Below are 19,868 nucleotides of genomic sequence, written 5' to 3'. Positions count from 1 at the left end.
AGCTGACATTACTAAATCAGACATCATGCCATTAATACTGTTAAAGTCCCAATCATCAGAGAATGTACTAGGTGTTACAAAGTCACTTAAGGAAACCTTTAGTTGATGAGGATACTTCAGGATTTCGACCGGACCATATATCTCATAGTCTGTTTTCTCCCATACTACCCCACCAGGTATTGGAATTGCTGTGACATTTACTGTTGACAGTTCTCTTTTCTTCACGTGGGATGATCTGTGTGGTTTCAGGACTAGGTTGATGTTCTGACTTGCTGTGTCCATTGTAATATATTTTCCCTCAAAGAATTTTCCCAAGCAAAGTACCATGATGAGCCAAAGCAGGAGGAAAAATACACCTAGACCGAACCAGAACTCTAACCAAGGGGAAATAAGGTAGATTTCCTTCAGTTGATGAAAGAGTTCTGTTGCCTTTTCTTTAAAAGTCTTTTTTGTTTTTGGCATCACTTCGGGGTCGATTTGATCTTCAGAGAAGTTGTCGAAGTTGATGAAATAACCAGAGGCAGTTCTGTCAATTGATGGGATTGTTCTTTCAATCTGTCTCTCGGTAGCACTTTCTGATGCCACATCATTGTAGACTGGTGTTGTTTCTTGACGAACTGTTTCAATCTGTGTCTCAAGAGGCACGAGTTCCATGGCATTATTGCATAGTCCTTCATTGTGCACTGCAGGCTGATCGAATGTGATTAGTCTTTCAGTTTGAACCTCTTGGATTGTTGCAAGTTTGGGTATTCTGTTGTTTCTTGGGAGTCCACTGGGCCTACTGTTGATTATAGGCCACATGCTTGTGGTTTTACCAGGTCGATGGACACGACTCTGTTCTCCTTTTTACCAGCAAGGGGCGGTAGCACAACTGATCTTGTTCCGGTGACTGCCAAGACAGGTACTGCTTTTCTGTAAGAAGGCCCAAATTCCTTCTTAACCGCGATCTTTTCTCTGACTAGATCCCCAATCTTTGGAATCCAGACAGGCCTTGCTGAGGCTGTTGCTGGTGGTGCCTCGTCAGTGGTACTTGGCTGTTGCTTTAATTTTATGTTGCTTAAGGATTTTCTTGTTTCATTTAGTTCCTGTAAAACAGCCAAACGATCTTTGATGTCAAAGTTTGTTGTTTTCTCTTGTACCACTGACATCTGACTATCGAGGTCCTGAATACGCATTCTAATTCCGAACAATAGTTCGTATGGGCTGAAACCTTTTAGAGAATTTCTTGGCATGTTGTTAAGACTAGTCTGGACACTTATTAAATGTTTGACCCACCCAGCGCCTGAACCTAATACCTTCGCTGTTATAGATTGCTTTATGTCACGGTTTTTTCTTTCTACCACACTGTTCCCTTCGGGGTGCGACGGACAAGAATACCGCAACCCAATTCCCATGCTGGCCATGGCCTCCTTATAAGCTCGAGAGCTGAAAGCAGGACCCTGATCAGAATGGAACGTGGTAATTGCGTATTTGCCGATAAAGACTCGCAAATCTTTTATAACCGTTCTAGCGTCAGCCGAGCGCTGGTGGCCTCATTTTTTAAGTGTGTTTAGCCTTAACTATTAATAGGACGCAGGATGGGGTGTAGGCAGCGTTACGCTTTTTCTGATTGGTAGCCGGTAGCATGGTTCACTACTGCGATCCCTGTTGCAGTTTTCACAGTTGTTTGCATATATTTGGTGTTCTACACTCATTCCCGGCCACCAGTACACTGATTGTAGTTCAGTCAGTGATTCCTTGATCTCTCTGTGCCTAGGACCCAAACCCATGTGTGCGTCCGCTATTAAAAATATTCTCCTGTTCATGTTTGGAATTACTCTGTCCCCCACTCCAGGGATTCGAGCAAAAGGAACGGAGTTTGCATCGATTATGTATGCATAATTGAGTGGATATTTTACGGGTAGTGCTGCACAGTCGCCTTTTACGGTCGTTTTTACTGCCAGCATGGTTTCCCCGTCTATGTATTTATCTGTACGCTTTTTTGTGGCTACGGAAGCCGCGTTAGTTGCTTCCGCTTTGGCTGTATTAGCCAATGAATTCCCTGCAACGTGAACGCCATCACGTTGAAGACTCTGTGCGTGAATCACGTGAGTCTTTTGTAGTTCTTTGTGTAAAAGAGCTACCTCGTTCCAGAGCAATTTATGCTTTATTGTGGCACCTGTGTCATCTTTGTAGTCGTTTTCAATTCAACTCTGCAGTTTATTGTTGTAAGAGTTGACGCAAAAATGAGAATCGCACACTATAAGTGTCGGGAATTCACGTTCTGCATTTTCGAGCGCCATCTTTAAAGATCTGATTTCAGTTCTCTGAACCGAACAGTTTCTTACAGATTCAGTTTTTGTTACTTTCGGTCTGAATTTACTGCACAGCCAACGACCTTTAATGATCGCACATGCTGCATTGTAGGATTTGCTCTCTACATTGAAATGCTGTAAAAAACTATCTGTGTAGATTATACAGGCGTATTGTGGGAGAGGCAGAACTTCGATTGGCAGAGGATATTCTTCTTCATATTCTAAATCATTCAGTTCTTTAAATTGTGGGGCGAAATAGTATTTCACGTCTTCCGCTCCTAGAGAATCTATGCACTGTATCCATTTCGGATCCAGTGACACTGTAGGCAGGTTTACTGGGCTGAATAGCGCCTCGAAGGCGGATTCCGCTGTGAGGATGTTAATCCTTTTACCATGTGCTAGATCTCGTTCATTTGCTAATGCGATTTGCACTGCTTTCACAGTTCTTTCTGTGTGACTGAATGTTTTTTCTACTTGTGTGTACAAGTGGGATTTGATTGAAATTGGTACCTTTTCTCCCTCATTAGAGGTCAGGTATGTGAATCCGCATCTTCCTGGGATGACTCGGATTACAAGATCGATCGTGTTGTCACGTGTATCTAATTTTGTTTTAGCTAACATGTCTGTTTGCAGTGATCTCAAAATTTGTGTGTGTTTTTGAGTCCAATTGATTTGTTTAAAATCAGGTTTTATTAGTTCGTAGAGCGGTTTAACCCTCTCTGCGTAATTTAGAATGTATGTTCTTCCGAAATTCAGGAAACCTAGTATGGATTGTAAATTCTTCAGCGTTTTTGGAGCTTGGAGTACAGCGCACTTCTCTAAGAAGTTGTCCGCTAGGCTTTTCCCTTCACTTGATAATTCGTACCCTAAAAATAGTACCGTCAGATGGGCAATTCGAGACTTTTTAAAGTTGAATTTGTAACCCTCTGCTGCGAACCCAAGTATAATGGTGTTCACTCTTTTCATGTGAGTATCCAAGTCGTCGTCTGTGAGATAGATATCATCTACGTAAGATAATGCCTCATCATCATAGATTTGTAGTAACTCTGTTACTCTAGCTGAGAATAGTCCTGGCCTGTTCTTGAACCCCTGTGGGAGTCAACAGAATTTTTTCTGCGACCCAAATGCAGGGAAAGCGGTCAAATATCTGCTTTCCGGTGCAATGTTTTGACAAAAGAAACCATTAGATATGTCTAATGTCGTTTTATATTTTTTCCTAACTATGTTATTCATTAGGGCTGCACTATGCGAGTTTTGTACTGCAAAAGTTTTGCAACATGTATTAAGATGTCTGTAGTCCAACACTAGACAATATGAATTGTCTGGCTTGGAGACAGGAAACAAAGGATTGTTCATTTGAGAGGTGCATGTTTCAATCACCCCCTGGTATTCAAGTTGATCTAAGATCTCCCTGACTTGTTTTTTAGCTTCTTGCTTAATGGGATACTGCCGTTGGGCAGTTGGTTCACTTTTTAATTGGATTTTGTGAGGAGGAGAGTCCTCATCCCATCCTACATGATTTTTATATAATGCAGGTGCCTGGGCTACTGCCCATTTCCTTGCATATGTATATTTTTTGTGAATCGGAATGTGATTCGAGAAGGCAGGCATAATCACTTCTTCGCCACGAGGGCACTCCCTGACAAACTCTGGGGGCCAATCTTTTTCAGCTAACAGAATATCATAGCCTTTTGAGAGCTTATCCCAAAATAGACCTCTTATTTTCCTAGACTTATCACCCTCTATACGCAATGTTATTTCGTATATTTTATGGGGCTCGCTAAGTCTGGTGTCGGCAGTTTCAACCTGAATGTATTCATTCGTGTCCACTGTCTCCAGATGACTCATCAAGATCTTGCGCGCTATACTGATTTCTGCTGCACTGTCCAACATTGTCAATGCCCACTCCCCGTTTTTCAACTGTGTCCTCAGTATTCTCGGGATGGTTGATTACTCTAATACTAGCTACCTTCTTTTTCTGAAATTGAGATTTTTTATTTTGAGCAGGTTCCTTGTCTTTGGACTTGGTGTGCTCTCCTGGGTCTGACCGTCCTCTTCTTTCCGAATTCTGTGGAAAATATCGAGAGGGACGTGTATCAATGCTTTGATATCTATCAGGTTTTTTCAGATTATCCCTATTTCTAAGGTTATATCTTTTCTCAGAGGGCTCCCTCTGGGGAGACTGGCGTTCTCGAGTCGGAGTTCTTTCCCTCCGTCGAGGAGACCTTCCTCTGGACTGGAAAACTTTTTCCTTGGGAGTGGATTGTTTATTTCCATCCCAGCTCTTTTTAGGAGTGTTTGAATTATTTTTAATAAATAATTTTTCAGGATTTTCGAGCAGTTGGGGCTTTACTGGTTTCCCACCCAAGCTGTCTCTACCTAATTCTTCATAGCATTTTTCTATGATTTTTGCAAGCTCAACAGGATCTTCTATAACTGTTTCCTTCAACTTCTGGCGAATCGCCACAGATGCTGCTTCTCCTTTTATATTGGCTAATAATATAGCCGAGACCTGCTTGAAGTCTTTCAGTAATTTCATACCTAGATTTAAAGCGGGCTCTGGACCGTATTCATTTTGAATCTGTTTTAGCACTTCTGGTATTACCGCCATAGACGGAACACCGTGTGTTTTTGTGTAAATGGAAGCAAAGACTGTACCCCAAGTGTCGCAGTCCTCCACGTGTGGTGCGATTCCCATAGGAAGGCAGATAGTCAAGATTCTGTGTTTCTCAATAGGGGTAGTATCAGGAAATACTGCCTCTATTTGAGTGATTTTCTGTGCTAACCAGAAAGGAATTTGTTCCCGTTTTACGGGTGTTTTACCAAGACATGACTGTATGTTCTGTGGTGTAATTTTATTAGTGTTCCCCTGATGAGGGGTCAGCTGTGGTACATTAACAGCTGGCTGGACTGTTGCAGTCCGCATTACATATTGGACTAATTGCCTATGTATTTTAATTAATGTTTTTAGCTGTACTAACAGCTCTTCTTTAGACATTTTTACAATGTCAGGATGTGGTGTGTAGCTGGCTAGAACCGGCCACGTTGCTCCTGGTCTACCTAGTGGACCGAGCCTGGTAATGTGATCATTGTGTTTTAGGGCGCCATTAAACCAGAGCAGGTGCTCTTGAAATTTAAGTGGAATTTCAATCTCCTCGAAAGCAGCGTACTCTTCCGGGGGTTTCTCTATTTTGTAATAGTGAAACTCTTTTGTTATAGCGTTTACCGCTGGAAAGTTTATCCATGAATAGAATACCTCTGTCTGCCGATATTCGTGAGCCTCTATCACGAAAATTACTGTACCACCTTGAGGTGTCAGTCCGTTTTCTATAAGTTTTAATGTTATAGATCTTCTTAAATGGACCGGGATGATAATTGCATCCGGTACCATATCGTCGGAATCCTGCTGAGTTGCATTTACTGCGGCCCCAGTGGTTCCGTTATTTTCTCCTGGCATTGTTAAAATGCAAGGTTTGCAGAGTAGGTCTCCAAGGAGACAAAGATTAGGTGCACAATATTTTGGAACACTGTATCCTTCAACGTTGAATAAACCAGAGCTTTACATAGGAATCTCTTCCTACTAAGGTCGGGCGGATTTTAACCTTTCACCCACTCCAGACGTCTATTGGAGTATTTACGGGAGAAAGGGGTCTGTGTGAAATATGCACGACTGAGTTACTCTAACGTCTTGCATTAGTTTATCGCCTTACCAAACGTTTGGGCGCCATGTAGTGTAGTTCCTAGTTTCCCACTAGGCCCTGCGCATTGGAATAACATAAACAGTAGTATCGACGTGGAATGCAAATGCTACTTACCAGTATGCATCTGTTCTTGGCATGTAGGGCTGCTGACATTCATATCTGTGCATAGATCGCCGCCTAGTGTTGGGTCCGGATGATTGCACATTGTTGTCCTGGAAGAGTCTTCGAAGTATCACGAGATAGGTGGCTCCTCCCCTGGACTACAGTGCGCATGTGCATCGCCTCCATCCCCAGATTGTTTTTAGCCATTGGCAGAGATGGAGTGAACTATGTGAGTGATGACCATGCTATGAGCATATATATATATGAATACTGCAGCTGCTACAGGCGCTGGGGAGGAGGGCGGGCGATATGAATGTCAGCAGCCCTACATGCCAAGAACAGATGCATACTGGTAAGTAGCATTTGCAGTTCGAGGCATGTGGGCTGCTGAATTCATATCTGTGCATAGAATACATAGCAGTCGCCCTCTTATTGGCGGCCGCCCGTGCCAGCTGCAGCAGTTTGAAAAAGTGTTCTGAGAACAGCCTGACCAACAGCTGCCTGCTGTTTAGAGTGAACGTCTACACAGTAATGTTTAGTAAAAGTGTGTGTGGTAGACCATGTGGCTGCTCTACAAATATCCTCTAAGGGAATATTCCCAAGGAAAGCCATAGAGGCCCCCAACTTTCTGGTGGAGTGGGCTCTTGGTGGAATAGTGAGAGTGCGTTTAGCCTTAGCGTAACAGATCTGAATACATTTCACGATCCACCGAGCGATACCAGCTTTGGAAATAGCATTACCCTTGTGGTGTGAGGCAAATGCAACGAAAAGTTGCTTGGTCTTTCGAAAATCTTTTGTCCTGTCAATGTAGTACATTAAGGCTCTTTTAACATCAAGGGTGTGGAGCATCCGCTCCGCCAGCGACTCAGGGTTTTGAAAAAACACTGGCAACTCAATTGTCTGGTTTATGTGGAATTGAGATACAACCTTGGGTAGAAATTTAGGGTTAGTGCGGAGCACTACCCTGTTAGCATGCACTTGGAAAAATGGTTCTTGGATGGTGAGTGCCTGCAACTCACTAACCCTCCGTAGCGATGTAATTGCTACTAAGAAAGCCACCTTCCAAGTTAGAAACTGAAGCTCACAAGAGTGCAGTGGCTCAAAAGGAGGACCCATTAGCCTTGTAAGAACCACATTGAGGTTCCACTCAGGTGCTGGTGGTGTCCGTGGTAGAATGACCCTTTTGAGTCCTTCCAGAAATGCCTTGATAGCAGGAACCTTGAAAAGCGAAAGGTGTTGCCTATTCTGGAGGTATGCGGCCATAGCAGACAGGTGAATGCGGATGGAAGAATACGCCAAATTGCATTGGTACAGATGGAACAGGTAACAAATGATGTTCTGAATGGAAGCATCTAGCGGGTCAATGTCGTGGTTTACACAGTAAACGACAAACCGCTTCCATTTAGCCGCATAACATGCTCTAGTAGTGGGCTTCCTTGCCTCCCGAATGATGTCCATGCGATCGGGGGGAAGATTGAGGTAGCCAAACTCTAGGACTTCAGGAGCCAGATCGCCAGGTTGAGCTGTTGCGGATCTGGGTGCTGAATGTCGCCATGGCTCTGCGTCAGAAGGCTGGGTGTGAGATGAAGCCTTTGATGCGGTACCACGGAAAGTTCCAGAAACGTGGTATACCATGGTTGGCGAGCCCACGTTGGAGCAACCAGGATGAGAGTCATCGAGTGCTGCCTGAGTTTGCGCGCCACCAGCGGTATCAGAGGTGCTGGGGGAAAAGCGTACGCAAATCTGCCTGACCAGTTCATCCATATCGCATTGCCCTGCGATTGCGGGTGTGGGAACCTGGCGGCGAAGCTTTGGCATTTTGCGTTCTCCCTTGTGGCGAACAGGTCTATCTCTGGATGACCCCACCTTTGGAAGTACGGTTGGAGTACTGATGGATGTATCTCCCACTCGTGCATTTGGTGGCTGTGCCTGCTGAGCAGGTCCGCCATCTGATGGTCCTTGCCTGGGAGATACTCCGCCATGAGGAATATGTTCCTCTGAATGGCCCACTTCCACATGCTCTGAGCCAGATGAGACAGCTGCGGAGAGTGTGTGCCTCCCTGCTTCTGAATGTAGTACATGGCCGTCATGTTGTCCGTCCGGATCAACACGACCTTGTTGCACAGATGTACTTTGAATGCCTTTAAGGCCATGAAGATCGCCATCAGTTCCAGTACATTGATGTGCATCTTCCTTTGCTGTAGTGTCCATAGTCCCTGCACTGTGTAGTGGAGTACATGCGCTCCCCATCCCTGGAGAGAAGCGTCCGTCGTTAGGATAATCTGTGGCACAGGCTCTTGGAACGGTCGGCCCTTGCAAAGGTTTTGTGGATTCCACCAATGCAGAGAGTTGTATGCCCGACCGCTCACCAACACTAGGTCTGTTAGTTGCCCGTGAGCCTGAGTCCACTGACGTGCTAGGCACTCCTGAAGCGGACGCATATGCAACCTCGCGTGCGGGACGATGGAGATGCAGGAGGCCATCATGCCTATCAACTGCATGAACACCTTCGCTGGAAGCGAGTGCTGAGGTCTGAACCGTTGGATCAGCGTCTGGATACTGGCGATTCTCACTGAATTTGGCTGCGCAGTGGCTGCCAGAGTGTCTATTGTCGCGCCCAGATACTGCCGTATATGGGCGGGTTGGTGATGGGATTTTGGGTAATTCAGTGAGAATCCTAGATCGTGCAGGAGATGAATGGTGCGGGACACGTGGTCGGCGCACTGCTGTTCCGACTTTGCCTGAATGAGCCAGTCGTCTAGATAAGAATAGACGTGGATGTTTTGGCGTCTTAGATGAGCCGCCACAGTTGCCAAGCACTTTGTAAAAACTCTTGGCGCTGTGGTGACCCCGAAAGGCAGAACCCTGAACTGGTAGTGCTGGTCTTGAATTGTGAATCTGAGGTACTTCCTGTGTGAAGGATGCAGGGGAATGTGAAAGTATGCATCCTTGAGATCTAGCGTAGCCAGGAAGTCCCCCTGCCGAAGCAGAGGGAGAACCTGCTGCAACGTGAGCATATGGAAGTGTTCTGACAGAATGTACCAGTTGAGGGGCCTGAGGTCCAGGATGGGCCTGAGGGATCCGTCCTTTTTGGGGATTAGAAAGTACAGAGAGTAAACTCCTGATCCCCTTTCTTGCACCGGCACGAGCTCTATTGCCCCTTTTTGCAGCATGGCTTTGACCTCCTGCTGCAACAAGTGCAAGTGCTCGCCGGACATAGGACGGTTTCTTGGAGGTATGTTTGGTGGAGTGGAAGTAAGTTCCAGACAGTAACCGTACTGGATAAGAGATTTGACCCACCTGTCCGTGGTGATGGATTTCCACGCGGGCAGGAACTGCTGGAGTCTCCCCCCGACCGGTGTTGTGTGGTCGGGGGGCAGTGACAAGGCGTCACTGTTTGTTGGTGGTGGAGGACCTGGAGCTGTTGTTTCCACGTCCCCTGCCTTTGACGTTGTTGCCCCTGTAACCACCTCTACCCTTGTTGGTGTATGAGGTCTGTGCGTTGCTCTTATAGTACTGCGTGGATTGCGATGCCTGACCCCTTGAGGTGCCCCTGTTATTGGAGCGGCGAAAGGAACCACCCCGAAACTGCTGGGACTGGAGAGCCCCCATAGACTTGGCAGTGTCCGTGTCTTTTTTCATCTTTTCAAGGGTTGCATCCACTTCAGGGCCAAACAGGTGGTCTGGATTAACTGTTTGATTTAAGATGGTTGTCTGAACGTCTGGTTTGAAGCCTGATATTCTAAGCCATGCATGCCTACGCAGTAACACGCTAGTGTTTATAGCCCTGGAGGCGGTATCAGCCACGTCCAGCGCACACTTAATGGAAGCATTAGTGATTAGCTTCCCCTCCTGAATTAACATTTCTGCTGCCTCTTTGTACTGATCAGGTAAGTGCTGTAGAAGTGTTTCTAAGGTGTCATAATGTGCCCTATCGTAGCGTGCGAGTAGGGCTTGCGTGTTTGAAATGCGCCAAATATTAGCTGCCTGCGCAGCAATACGTTTCCCTGAGGCTTCAAAGATTTTTGATTCTTTGTCTGGGGGAGGAGCATCACCCGTGGTCTGCGAGTTTGCCCGCTTGCGTGCGTTGGATACAACCAAAGAATCCAGTGGCAAGTGTCCCTTGATGTACGTTGGATCAGTGGGCGCTGCCTTGTATTTTTTGTCAATCCGAGGATTGATGACTCGCGCCCGAGTGGGCTCCCTGAAGACCTCTGGCGCGTGCTTTAGCACTCCCTTGAGCATGGGCAATGTCTTGACTGACTTTTCAGCCACCGAGAAAGTGTCAAACAGAAAATCGACATCCACTGGATCCGCATGGAGGTCGACATCATGATTGGCCGCAGCTCTCTCAATTAGGGCGTTGAAGGCTGCAGAGTCCTCTGTTGGAGAAGTTTTTGCAGCAAAGAGCTGCGGCTCAGGGCCTGACTGAGGGTCCTCAGGGTCGCCTCCAGCAGACCATGGCTCATTGACCTCCTCTGGATCCGAGTACGCTGGATAATTGTACTCGTCCTCCTCATCCATATCACCTTCCCCAGCGTTGGAATGAGTTGGTGAGAGTCCCAGATTTTGTGGGGATGCAGGCTCGATAGGGGCAGAAGTACCCGCAGAGTCCAACTTCTTTTTGAGTGGAATACGATAATGTTCCAACACTGGCTCCGGTGTAATTTTTCTCTTCAGGAGAGAGAGTTTGCCCGTGTTGGAGTCGATGACAACCTCTCGACGCTCCTCGTCCGGGAGTGGCTGGAGCTGAGGCTTTGGCACAACCAAGGACGCTTTTGGTGTCGACACCATCTTCGAGGGCGCCCCGAGCCCTTGTTTTGGAGCGAAAGCCTTCGGTGTCGTCTTCGGCGGCAGCGTGAAATGGATCTGCGCCTGCGCCTTTGCCGGTTTCTGTGGAGGCTTCGGAACCACATCCTTCGGTCCGGGAGCCAAGGTGTCCTTCCGAATACGTTGAAGGGACTCCGTGACCTTCCTGGTCAAGGACGGTGAGGGCTGGACCGGCTCAAGCGATTCCCCCGAGTCCGGAGTCGGGTCGGCGATCAAAGGCACGGTCTTCGGAGCCGACACATCACCACTCTTGGTCTTGTCGACCTGAACGGCGCAGCCAGAGCTTCGGGGTCGTCTTGACGAGTCTTCGAGGCTCTCTTCGGGTCGTCGACCTTCTTCGGCCGCGTCGGTCGTCTTCGCCTTCGACACCGGGGTCTTCGGGTCGGCCATCTTAGCACGGCTCTTGATGTCGGCAGCCATTTTGGAAGTCTTAGGCGCCGAGGCCTTTGGAGCCTTTCACTTTCGTTTTCGACACTGCTGGTGTGGACCCAGATGGTTTCACTTTCGGTTTCTGTACCGGGAGTGGCGCATCACCAATGTCCGTGGCCGGGCCCGTAGGCGAGGCCGTGGGACGCGTAGTAAGGTCTTGGGTAAGGCCCGAAGGCGATCCCTCGACCTGGGCCGTATAATGGGGATTGACCCCCGAATCAGTCTGAGGATGCTCCTCCTCCGAGCTATCCTCCACGGTGGCAATGGCCCCGTCGTCGTCCCCTACCTCACCGACGACTTCCTCAAATTCCTCGTCCCCGCGTCGTAGTTGTCATCCTCCGACGCCGGGCTGGAGTCAGAAACTTGTAGGACGGTGTCGTCATCAACGTCTTCTTCAAAGATGTTGTCAGGCGGGGGTGCCGATAACTGGGCCTGGAGCCTAGCGGCTCTACGAAGCTTGAGAGTTTTCTTGCACCGGAACTTGGAGCAGGCCATACACCTGGCCTCATCGTGGTCCGGCGACAAACATTTGTTGCACACTGGGTGCACGTCGAGGTGTGAATATTTTGAGGTGCACACCGGGCACCTTTTAAATGGAGTTCGTTCCATGTTGAGTAGTCTGGAGCGTCGTGTAGGCCCGTCCGCGCCGACAGCACGCGGAAGGGCAGCAAGTGTTCGGAGCCGATGAATCAACAAACCCGAACGAATGACAATACCGACGCGAATCCTAAAGACCTTTTGGTCTCAAGTTAGAAAAGTTAAACAACTATCGATTCCGACAGAGGGAACCGAAACACATCCGAACCCAATGGCGGAAAAAAACAATCTGGGGATGGAGGCGATGCCCATGCGCACTGTAGTCCAGGGGAGGAGCCACCTATCTCGTGATACTTCGAAGACTCTTCCAGGACAACAATGTGCAATCATCCGGACCCAACACTAGGCGGCGATCTATGCACAGATATGAATTCAGCAGCCCACATGCCTCGAACCTGCAGATATTCCAGGCCTCCACTGACTATGCTAAACTTAATTGGGTGTGTTACCAACTAGCTCAGAGGTCACTGGAAACTTTCTTCTCTGCATGGGAAGTGATCAGCTTCCCTGGCACAGACAAGAAGGGATTCAGCTTTCCAACAACCGTGCAACATGACAACTTTGCTCCTCAGATCAAGAGTCAATCTCTAGGGTCGTGTGAAACAATAGACATGTATTCACTCAGTCAGTTTAGTGCAGTTTACTTTCACGAGATGTAGAGAATAGAGAGACGGGCGTTTGTCAATAAAGGGTTAACATTTATTGAACAGTCTTTCTTCTCGTACAAGAGAAATGTATTGCCACAATTGCAAGACTTGTTATTATAAAAAGTACGTACAGTGAGATAAGGATTGCGAAATAGAACTGTAAAAGCATTGATATGGTTTCTTAGCCATACAATGGTTTTAAAAGTAATAAAACATATATACAGTCATATTATACATTAGGCTAAAATACTCAACTGGTGCTTCTAACTAAGCCTACCCCAGTGTGCCTGACCTAAGCCTAACACGTGGAAGGGGAGTAAGTAAGTAGCTTTAAGTTAAGTTGGTTTTGCCAAGGTTTGCTTCAAGAATTCTCTTCTAAGGGTTTAGTCAACACCATACCTCTGAATAGAATGATGGAAGTCTGGTATTTCCTTCAGGGGGCACTCGATATCCCAGTCACCCGCGAGGGCAGACCGGAAACGCTGGAGCTGGATTTCTCTGCAGGAGAAAGGCAGCGGCTCTCTTCTCAGCGCGTCGGGAGGAGGAGGCGGGGGACAGCGTCCGCGGCAGCTGGAATCTGCTGGGCTTCTTTCGCAGAGGGACGACTGTTCAGCTCCTAAGCATACCGCACCATCGTTCGCGCTTTAGCAGCGGTAATGGTATCAGTAGCTTCACCACCAAGGGACAGCAGGAGCGTACTGCCTGCAGCAGCAATGGGATGCACAACAGGGTGCACGGCAGCATACAACAGCACGACAGCTCTCATTGCTTAAGGCAACGTTGGTAATATTTATACCTGACAGGTGCCGGGTTTGACGCAAGTTTGCTGGACATAAGACGTCAATTAAAGATGTCACTAGAAAGTGATAGTTATCAGTTGCTCATTAGAGTTCCATTACTAATCAAAACACAGCAAGCGGGGATTTCCAGGTTTGCTGAGTTTTTATCTTGTTGAAGAACTCGGAGTGTTAATCTAGGAATATCAGATAGTGACTTCTGCTCTGTCATTGCACTAATTGGTTGCAAAGGAAGTGGCAGAGAACTATGCTGGAATGTGGCTCTGTTCGTGTGAGGCCAGAGATGACTTTTCTGAAAATCGCACTTGAACGGTTATGCCAATATAGGGAATAAATGGATTTATAGCCGAATAGGGGCATAAGGTCACAGTATCGATCAGGAACCTAGATAAACACGCAACAGGGGCACAGTGGAGGGGAAACGAGTGCAACAGAAGACAAGAGGGGCACAAAAAAACGAGTGAAACCGGGCAGAAGGGCACAAAAAACGAGGTAAAAAGGAGTGGCACAGAGTGAAGAAGGGCCCAAAAAACGAGTGGGACAGTGGGCAGAAAGGCACAAAAAACAAGGGAAAAACAAGTGGAACAGAGGGCAGAAACGCACAAAAAATGAGGGAAAACAGGTAGCACAGAGGGCAGAAATGCACAAAAAACAAAGGAAAAACGGATGGAACAGAGGGCAGAAAGGCACAAAAAATGAGGGAAAACGGGTGGAAGAGAGGGCAGAAAGGCACAAAAAACGAGGGAAAAACGGGTGGAACAGAGGGCAGAAAACGAGGCACAATAGGGGGAGACCGTGGCCCAGAGCAAAAAACGAGGCACAAGAGGGGGAGACAGTGGCACAGAAGCAAAAGGGACGGAGGACACTTACCAGCGGCTACCCGGCAGCGGCAGCAGGAGCACACAGTCGGAGCTGCATGGAGGGGGAGCGACCTACCAGGATGGTCAGGGGTCGCTCGTTTCTACTCCGCTATGGTTCGCCTCTTCAATGTCCTCCTTTCCCCATTAGGGGTTGTCTCTCTCTCTTCTTTATGATGACACTGTAGTACCTTTGGCTAAGTCAGGTGTAGAGCATGGGCAAGCTGGGCACCCACTCTAGGGTGTCATGGCATAGAAGGTGCACAGAGCACAAGATGCAGTAGTCTATCATGGGCACCGCTTGCCGCACAACTGATTTTGTTCAACATAGTTTCCCAGACGAAGGCCACTATCAAATACTTATGATTTAAGGTACAGCGTCGTCCGTTACACGTGACAGTCCTTTCGCATTCAAAGTATATAAGACTTGAAGAGCAGTGTCGCAACTGCCCCATTAAAAGTACATTATCCCTTTGAGCGAAGCTAGCGCTTACTCATACTTCCTGATGGCATTCCCTACTACACTCGTTCAAAAGGGTAAAAATGGAGTTCTGTCTCGAATGTCATTTCTTCCATGGTCCACCAGCAATTGAAAGTACCATTTTCAGAGATTCCACCTTATGGAACGTGCTGAGCAATATCGTCAAACCTACCTCACCAGTATTTTTTTACATATAAAAAAGGCAAAGCAACTGCTTTTGTCAGTGTTTAGGAAATAGTGCAGCTTAAATCATATAAATCCGTATCTTGGGTTCAAGTCAAATAAATAAAAAAATAAAAAATATAAATATATATATATTTTTTTGTCACAAAAGGAGCGGTACAACCAGATTCCTTATTGAAGCCTTTTAATCAGAGCTTTACCCCACCAACGCGTTTCAGCCACACAAGGCTTTGATCACGGTCAGTTAGTCCTTCTACCATTTTCCTTTAAATACTAGCCCATCTTAGCCTTAGGTGGCATTATGGGATATGTAGTTCGGAAACAAATTTATACAAAATTTCAAACAATAAAAGAAAGACTGGTGTGTTATAACATTTGTGCTATCATTAGTACATTTCGCTACATGTTAAGTCACATGGGCAGAATGATTCATTATAGTTCATAATTGGAATAGTTCCCAGTTACTGTTAATTTACTTGACGGGTATAGTCCATTCGGTGATGTTAAAGGGGAATACTATTTTGTATACGTAACCGGCCTCTCTCTTTTAAGTATAAGGAAGAGTCTTTTGTCAGACCTAAATTTCACATGCACAGAAAACTACAATTACATACAAGTTTGCAATTGTTATTATTATCCCGCCTTTTTTGCCAGTGACGCCTTAGCGTGCGTCACTGATAAGGTGAGGATCTGTCTTGGTCCTGATGAATGCTGAGCTGAATTTTGGCTCAAGATAGCAGAAACACGTCGACCTATTTTTGTATATTTATTTGTATAGGACATTTTGGTTCAAACTAACTTCCTTCATGTCCGTCTTTCTTCACTGTTTTTAACAGAGTCAGAGCTACCCCTTCATTAAAAGGGTTTGGGGAGTAGCCCGCACTCCTTTTAAATCACTTTCTTATCACTGTTGGATACACTTTTCCAAATAAGAACCCAATGAAGACAACTGGCAATCGACTTTCAGTTGGTGCCTGAGGGTTCTTTTTTTCTACACTGCGCATGTATAACCCACTTCAGTACTGTCCTTTTGGGTCTGTCACTCGGGCCTAGCTGGTAGTAATCTCTTTAATTCATGATTTCACTACCTTTTACCTGTCCCTTTTTTTGTATTTTGACCTTTCTAGTCACTCTTTTGTTGATTTGCATAGTGCCACATCCTCTCCCCCACTAAAGACCGTACTGACCCACTGAGAAAAACTCCCACTGTTTTCAACTACAACCCAATTGTTGCCCGCTATAAACACCTGGATGCGCAATTTAAATTACGCACTAGACAAGATCAATATGCAGCCTACAAAAAAAAGGAACAACATCCTAGAAGAAGCAAACACTTATAGGGAATGCAACATTGAGCAAACCATGGGAAATGTAATCAGGAACAACATGGTTACCTTAATGCTTGTACACTCACTATTCAGAAACCAGTGGGTGCTTTTGCATGAAAAGTTAAGGACACGACTACAGGGCCCTGAATGGACCCATTTCAATGGCCATTGCTTATATCCTTACAAAACGTAAGCAGTATGGTAAAAAGACCACATCCCTGGAAGCAGAGCCGCAGCACACATTTTGTTTTCCAATCCACACATTTTGGTACCTCCAGGATTGGTGCACTAGTTCCAAGTCCAGGGAAAACAAAGACAAGAAAACAAAAATAGCACTTCACTGGCAAACTCTGTAAAAGTGGCGCTAATGTGTTTCAGTGTAAATAAAATCAGTTTGGCCAGTTTGCTACCACTGTCTTACTTTATTTAGTTATTTATCTATTTTTCATATTTTTAGCCTTTTATTCCCAATGCTGCACTTTGGAATTACAATGTCAGAAAAATACATTTCCAGCAAAAGCGTCTTTCTTTTTTGGCTCCATTTCACAGGGAAGCAAATAAAAGAAAGGAGAGGAAAGAGAGTGAGAACCCCTTTTTTGAAGTCACGGTTTTCATGGGCATCCGCAGGGGGGCAAGGAGGGTCGCTCCAGGGGGGGCAAGCGCCCCTCCTTGCCCCCCCCCCTGCGGACGCCCATGTCCCCGCCGCTGTGCCCCCTGCGGCCCGCCCCCTGCCCACTCGCTGCTCCCGCCTCCCAGCTGCTCCTCCCTTCCACCTCCCCATATATGCCGGACGCTGCACAGCCACGCAGCGTACGTACAGCAGGCGTGCCGCTGGCACACCGAAGGCGCGCCTAAGGCAAGCCCGTCTGCGCCCAGCGCCAGAACCCCTGGACCCCGCGAACGCCATGACACCAGAATCCACTACGACGCCAGCACCCTCCACGCACTACATCCTCCTCGGGGACCTGCTCTTCCACCTCGAGAACAACAACAACGCCAACTCCGCCACCCTGATCGACAACCTCGCCAACCTTGGCCTCAGACAACTCGGCACCGCACCCACCCACACAGCCGGCCACACGCTGGACCCCTTCTTCACCACAGGCACCCATGTCGCCTTCAACCACACCACCGGACTCCACAGGACCGACCACCGCTGCATCCATTTCACCTTCAAGAAACCAACCACGCACCACCGCACCCAACAGCTGCCTCGCCGCTGCTGGAGCAAAGTCACCGAAGACCAGCTTATCACCACCCTCGCCCAGAACCCACCCACCGACCCCACCAACCTAGACGCCACAGCCTGCAACCTCAGACAGTGGATCGACTACTGCGCCAACACCCTTGCCCCGTTCAAGAAACCCTCCAACAGCCACACCAGCAAGAGAGCCACCTGGTTCACCTACGAGCTCCAGACCTCCAAACGCGCATGCTGGAAACTGGAGAAGATATGGCTCCACGAACGCACACTGACAACGACGCAGCCCACAAGGGCGCCACCCGCAGACATCACCACCTCATCAGATTAGCCAAGAGATCCTCCATCAAAGACCGCTTGGATAACAACGCACATGACAGCAAGGAGCTCTTCAGGATCGTAAAGGAACTCTCCAACCCCAGCTTCAACCCCAACGACATCCCGCCCTCACAAGAACTGTGCGACTCACTAGCCATCTTCTTCCACCGCATTTTTGCTGACATCCACGACAGCTTCAACACCACAACCACCCCGACTACGCCAGACTCCACCTCCCCTGTAAACACTACCAGCACCTACCGCCTGATCTCCTGGTCCAACGTCAACGACGTCAAGACACGCAAGGTCATGAACTCCATCCACTCAGGATCTCCGTCAGACCCGTGCCCACACCACGTATTCAACAAAGCAGACGCAGCCATCGCACCCCAACTACGGAAGGTCATCAAAATCTCCTTTGAACCAGCGACATTCCCGGAAAGCTGGAAAGACGCCTAAATCACTGCCCTCCTCAAGAAGCCCAAGGCGGACCCCAAGGACCTCAAGAACTTCCGGCCCATCTCCCTGCTCCTGTTCCCGGCAAAGGTAATTGAGAAAATCATCAACATGCAATTGGCCCGCCACCTGGGAGACAACAACATCTTGGACCGGTCCCAGTCAGGATTCAGACGAAACCACTGCACCGAGACAGCCCTCATCGCCGCCACAGACGACATCAGGCACCAACTAGACAACGGCGAAACATCAGCCCTCATCCTCCTGGACCTGTCAGCCGCCTTCGACACGGTCTGCCATTGCACTCTAAAGACACGCCTCCTAGAAGCTGGAATCCAAGAGAAGGCCCTTGACTGGACCACGTCCTTCCTCTCTGGCAGAACCCAGAGCGTCCGCCTCCCACCCTTCCGATTCGAAGCCACCGACATCATCTGCTGCGTCCCCCAGGGCTCATCTCTCAGCCCGACGCTGATCAACATCTACATTGCCCCCCTCGCACAAGTGGCCTGCCATCACAACCTCAACATTATCTCCTACGCCGACGACACCCAGCTCATCCTCTCTCTCACCAAGGACCCACACACCGCCAAAACTAACCTCCACGAGGGAATGAAGGCCGTCGCCGACTGGATGAGGAGCAGCCGTCTGAAGCTGAACTCGGACAAGACGGAGGTCCTCATCCTCGGACCCACCCCCTCAGCCTGGGATGACTCCTGGTGGCCGACCACACTGGGAACAGCACCAACACCCACTGACCATGCACGCAACCTAGGATTCATCCTCAACTCCTCCCTCTCCATGTCTAAGCAGGTCAACGCATCTCCTCCTCCTGCTACAACAACCTCTGCATGCCCCGCTGGATCTACAAGTGGATCCCGACCGAAACAAGAAGAACGGTGACACAGGCCCTCGTGAGCACAAGACTGGACTACGGCAACGCACTCTACGCAGGAATCCCAGCCAAACACCTACGACGACTACAACGCATCTAAAACGCCTCCGCCCGACTGATCGTCAACGTCCCCCGCCGCAGTCACACCACCCCCCACCTGAGAGACCTACACTGGCTCCCCGTCGACAAGAGGATCACCTTCAAGCTCCTCACCCACGCACACAAAGCACTCCACAACGCCGGACCATCCTATCTGAACAGCAGACTCAGCTTCTACACCACCACCCGCCAGCTCCGCTATGCCAGCCTCGCCCTCGCCGCTGTCCCCCGCATCCAACTAACGACCACCGGCGGCAGATCCTTCTCCTACCTCGCTGCCAAGACCTGGAACACCCTCCCTACCCACATACGGCAGATCCAATACCTACTCGCCTTCAGAAGACTCCTCAAGACCTGGCTCTTCGAGCATAGCAGAACCCCCCTCCCCATAGCGCCTTGAGACACTCAGGGGTAAGTAGCGCGCTTTTCTGGTATTCTGATTGATTGATTGATTGATTGATTGATTGCAATGACCTAAGAAACAATGCAACTGACAAATTGTCCTAAGAATAAAACGGGCTCTACAAATTCATTTATGACTTAACAAAAGTGGGAATATGTTTTTACTATTTACATAAATGTTTGGTTTTATGTTGGCGAACTAAAATGCATCACCTTGGCTCAACAGATGAGATTGTGCTAACAACGTAAATCAG

The 19,868-nt window shown here is 48.0% G+C and overlaps 1 protein-coding gene across 1 annotated transcript in view; it reads right to left on the bottom strand.

The window, feature by feature from the left end:
• Positions 1 to 19,868, bottom strand: part of EOGT (EGF domain specific O-linked N-acetylglucosamine transferase) — a 273,584-nt gene that overhangs the window by 10,854 nt on the left and 242,862 nt on the right. The window lies entirely within an intron of this gene.

The sequence above is a fragment of the Lissotriton vulgaris genome, chromosome 9 (genome assembly GCF_964263255.1).
Source record: "Lissotriton vulgaris chromosome 9, aLisVul1.2, whole genome shotgun sequence".
Classification (NCBI taxonomy): domain Eukaryota; kingdom Metazoa; phylum Chordata; class Amphibia; order Caudata; family Salamandridae; genus Lissotriton; species Lissotriton vulgaris.
Note: the sequence above shows the minus strand (reverse complement) of the source record. Positions and strands in the feature narration are given on the sequence as shown.